Below are 5490 nucleotides of genomic sequence, written 5' to 3'. Positions count from 1 at the left end.
CTTTCTTCCCAAAGCAGGGTTAAGGTTATGCATGTTTGGAATCCTATTAGCAAATTATGCATTACATTATCTCTGTTTGGTACAGTGAAATTGCAAATTAACCCCTTTAAAAGTGAGTCAGCCTAAAAGATCAGCAGTGTGTGATCAATGTTAATATTGTTATCAAGCAATCTGCAGCAGAGATTTTGGCAGAAATGCCCTCTGATCCCTGCCCAGGGCTCCTGCTCTGATTAATGGTTGTGTATTCCCCATTTCAGCCCTGAGAAGTTACCCCTGTCCATCCTGGAATTCATGGAAACACTAAAAATCACCAAAAAGCCCAGGAACAAATGGGGAAAAAGGTTCTCAGAATTTAAAGGAAAAGTTGCTGGAAGTTCCCGTTCCAGACTCACTCTTTGACAACTCTTCCAGTGTAATATTTTCCAGATATGTACAATATTTTTTACATGTACAGCTCTTGAATTGATGCTTACCATTAAAGGAAATTTTTGCTATTATATTATTATTATCCAAGTCACCAAAAGAAGAAAATCTTGTCTAAAAAACAGACTAAATTAGGCTGCAGTCACCCYAGCACTGCCTGGTAAATCTGTGTAACGAGTGGACAATGGATATTTGTGTGATAATATTCACTTAAACCGTGTTTTGTTGCCCCTCAATGTTTTGTGGAGAAGTTTTTGACTGAACCTCTGTTGATTTCACTGCCATATGTTTGTTTTGATTGTCTAAAATTCACATCATAAAACATTTTTTCATTTTTTTTTTCTGAAAAACAATCACATGCAAAGATCTCGCTGCAACATGGAATGAACTTTGCCTCCTCTGTGCCAGGAAAAAGGATTTTTGGATGCAGAGCTGCTTCTGCAAGCTCATCCCAACCCTTTCTCCAYCACCGTGCTCAGCCCAGGATTTGARCCATCTGTGCTGCATCCCCACAGTAATAATCCAATATTTGAGTTGGCTATAAAGTTGGGAATAAACAAGAAAAGAGATAAAGTGTAACAAAAGCCAAAGAAGTGTCAAAACAAATGAAACGGCTGGAGAAAACTGAGCAAATGCWTAATAAATATCATTTTAATATCCCCTTGCACCAGTCATTTGACAGGCAAAACCGAGGATGACTCAGATATTTTCAATTTTTTTTTAAAACCGAGCTGTTACTCACAAATCACTTGATTTTAATTTTCTAGATTTCTAAATTTTGGTTTTTTATTATGTTGTGTACACACTTTGTACAGGCATGGCTTTATTTGACACAGAAGCACAACAAAACTGCCGAGCCTTCCCAAAATCTGCTTCTACACCATGGCCAACTTTAGTGGCCACAAAAACAGCCAGGTGAGCCCAAAATAAGGATCAAGAGCACAGAGAGATCTGAACCTTTCTGCTGTCTGCAGAAACTGCTTTTGCTGATTTKATCATCCATTTTCCCCTTTCAATATCCATCTCTGTGTCTCTGCTCTTGCAGTCCATTAACACAGTCTGGGATAAGTTAATCAAAGGAATTCTTATAGAAATTCTTCTCATTGTTTCCTTCTATCTTCTAATACCAGCCTTATCTTATCCCCAGAATCAGTCAGTTTGTAAAGACACTCCCTTCTCACTCCTTTCCAAGTGAATCCATCATTTTGGGCATCATAAGCAATGGTGCATCTCAAAAACCAAACACCACACTCGAGTGAAACCCTCATCAGTTCTGGACGTGTTTTCCATCCCAATAACTTCACCCAATAACTCATGAGAGCGCCTTTAGCAGAGGCAAATGATGAGATTAAACATGATGAGATTAAACATGATGAGATTGAACGTGATGCTTTTTGATACTCTTCCATCTCAGGAGGACAGTATTAGCTAAAGCCATTCATTCTGTCTAAAGGGATCTCTGTAATGCTTCATCTGCTCAACAATTTCATTAAATTCTCCATCCCTGCTAGAAATGAGGTGCAGTTTAACTCCAGGGATGCAGCAAACCCATATTTATCCAGTCCAACATCAGTGATATGATCTGTGGGTTACAAAACCWCCCAGGACGTGACTCAAACTTGTGTCCTGTCCCCATTTGTCATTTGGGAAACGCTGCTGCCAGGCAAATATCCACCAATAATATTAAATTTAAAAGTAATTTTCAAACCAAAGGGCCAYATCACCACCAAATCTGGAGCTTTGACACATTTTGCTCTCTCACAGACATTGGTTTGGGAAGGCTGGAGAGGAGATGAGGCAGCTTTCATCACACCAGGCAAATTAGGGAATTCTTTTCCTGCCAAACTGAGAAAGCGGAGGTGGAAAATCTCTCTGCTGCAGTAGGAACATCCAGAATCCTGGCAAAACCAGCGTTTTCAGAGGTTGGTTTGCTCTGAAAAGTGTTGTGACATTGTGTGAGGAAGGTTCAGTGAATGGTTTTGAAGATAAACTGTTAAATATTTTGCTTTCTATAGACAACATGGGAGACACAAGTAGCTCTGTCTCCAAAAATCATGGTGTGCTGTGCATCAGAAGTTCAATTTTACTTCTTCAGCTCACAAAAACAGCAGGAAACAATGCATTCTGGAAAAAAAAAATTATTTGTTGGAAATCCAGCCATCTGCCTTGCACAGAATGGGTGCAACACAAGCAGGTGTCTTCTAGCAGCAGACCATTATTTAACATTAATTATTATTTTGCCATTTTTTTTAAATTCACTATGTTATTCCATTACCATACAGCAGGCATCTAGAACACAGTGTAACAGATTTTTTTTTAAAAGGCAGTTTGCTATGAAAATTTGAAATATTGTGTAATACGCCTCTGAGAATATCAGGTCATGCAACCAATGTAAAAAACTATTAGATGTTAAATTATCTACACTTTTTGTAATAATTATAATTTTATTCTGCTAAGATTTGAACAAAATGAATATAAAAAGCAAACATATTTGTGTTCCTTTATGATTTTCTGCCTATTTTCTTATAGAATAGGCACTGAATAGTAATCCAGTTTACAAATGCAAAACTTCAAGGCAAAAGAGTAGAATTCCTGGATTATTGACTTAATTCAGCCCATGTCTGCTGGGAAAAGGGGAAAAAGAGGGTGTCCCTCTAGTAAAATAACAATAAAGCAGCAGCCATCTGGTTTGGGATGTTACTTCMCATTACAAACAAATACAGCATAAACTGAATAGCTGAGCAGAAATAAAAGTTTTGTATGAACAAAAAGGATTTTGRTCATAGCTCCAAATGATAAATGAACCAATTCCTGAAGGCTGGAAAAGAAGAGGGAAACAGAAACGCTGAACAATCCCTGAGACAAAGGAAGCTCAGCTCAAATCCCCTCAATTTTCTGAAAGGTTTGAGTAAAGGTTATAGAGGATTTTAAATAAAGAAAGTCAACAGGCCAAGAGCTGGCATTASTGCTGGCATTTCCAGCATTTCCTGATTTGGGTGTGTAAGCACTGGCAAATCTCTGCATAATTTCACTGTTTAAACCCATTGGTGGAAGGTGCATCGACATTTTTGGGGAGTCAATTTGCTTTTCTTTCAGAAATAAAGTTTCTTCAAATTCTGCTAAGAACTGCGAGAGAAAGAAATTGAGGAGGGAACAGATGATTTGTGATTCTGTTCAAGAGGGGTGATTTTCTTCATGCTCTGTCAAGGAAAAGGAGAAGAAGATAATGGTTGGAGCACACAGCAGTGTCACAGTGCATGGGCTCTTTTTCTAAGTTTATTTTTTGTTTGTTTTTGGGCCTTGAACAGCACTGGGTAACTGGGAATGGGAAAAATCTGTTTTCACTTTCTCCAGCACACCCTGCCAGCCTTGCTGTGCAACAAGGACAGGAATTGTGACATAACTTTCAGGAATTATGACATAACTGGGCTTTCTCTGCACTGACAAGTGGCATCTTGGCTTTAAAATGCTGCAGAATATCATTCCCAAGCTTTAACAGCCACTGGTTTTGATGTTTCACACATCTAAATTCCCATACACACACTTTGGAACACAAAGAGATCAATTCTGTTCAAACATATCCTGATTTTTGGATAAATAATGCACAAATAATGCACAAATAAGGTACAAATAATGCACAAATAAGGTACAAATAATCACACAAACACCTTCTCTCAAAAACTTGGGCCTGGCTTTATCAAGGGCTTCCACCACACCAGGATCAGCTTTTAATGCCTTTAAGAGTGGCCAGAGGATGTCCCTGCAGCCACCAAACTTTTCAGCAGATGACAGGGTGTTCTCATTTCCACAACAACAGAAAATGGAGATTTTTTTAGGCTAAGAGAAAGCATGTCAAAATGAGAACCTTTTGCTTCTGAATAATTCTTTTGGCTCATGTCAGATCAGCTTCAGTAACTAATTACTGGAGAAAGGAAACTCCCAGTAAAGGCAGAAAGATGTGAGATGACAACCTGAAGAGAAAAAGAAGTGAGAGGAAGGAGAAGGGAACATTTTCCATTATTTCCCATTATTCTATGATCCACATTATCCATCCTCATTTGCTCTCCTGAGCACATAAATGATTGGAATCCTCACTCCAGAGTGTGGGATCTGCAATGCTGGTGCTCAGCAGAAACTGCAGAACAAATCAGTGCCCACAACTCCGTCTGCCTCATTGGTGAAACATCCCCACGGATTTTGAAATTCATTTCCATGACAGCCTGGCTTCACAAGGCCAAAACCAGTTTAGTTGATTATTTTCACTGCACATTCCCCCAGTGCTCAGAAGATTTCAAAACCTGACAGTGGATTGCTGAGAAGTATATCCTTTCTGATGAGAAGATCTAAGACTCTGAATTTGGAATATTTTCTGCTTTGCTAAAATTAAAAGCGTTGAGAATGAAATGTTTCAATTCATTCTATCCTCAGACTAATGTTTTATGTTATCAATTTTTATCCTCTGAACCAAAAAATGTGACAAAAATCAGTGTAAAGAAAATGAGAAATAGTTAAGTGGCAGAACTTAGGTGTAAATACCACAATAATGTGCAATGTTGCTGTGGTTTGGTAAATGTAATCCATTGATAAATTTCTCTTGTATGAAGCAGCCTGTCTGAAAAAAAAACCCCAAATAAATAATGGAGTCATTAATTCAAAAACACACCAATAAATAACTTACAAGAGATTCTGCCTKGAAAACTAAGAAGTGATCATATAGACCCTCACTGCTAGAAAATCTGAAGAAACTGCCAGAAATCAAAAACACTTTTACCCTTTTAGGTGTGAGATCTGCATTGAAGAAAAGTCATCAGGAGAAATCATTTTAAATTTCAGTTAAGTATCAACACAGAGTTTTTATTACAAAGCCTCAAACTTGGGATATTTAACATTTAATTCTTAAAGGCTTTATCAGGACTCTGAGTTTTTTAAGTTCATCTTCAAAGACTAACATCAGCTTTTAAAGCTTTTTAAAGTGTCCTGAAAGAAGAAGCTGCATGGTTGAGGTGGGTAAATGAAGGTCACAGTGAAAGCACATCAGCTTTTGAGTAACAGGGGAAGGAATCAATT

This window comes from Malurus melanocephalus, unplaced genomic scaffold (assembly GCF_030028575.1).
Source record: "Malurus melanocephalus ecotype Western Australia unplaced genomic scaffold, MMel_1.1 scaffold_699, whole genome shotgun sequence".
In the NCBI taxonomy this organism is placed as follows: domain Eukaryota; kingdom Metazoa; phylum Chordata; class Aves; order Passeriformes; family Maluridae; genus Malurus; species Malurus melanocephalus.
Note: the sequence above shows the minus strand (reverse complement) of the source record.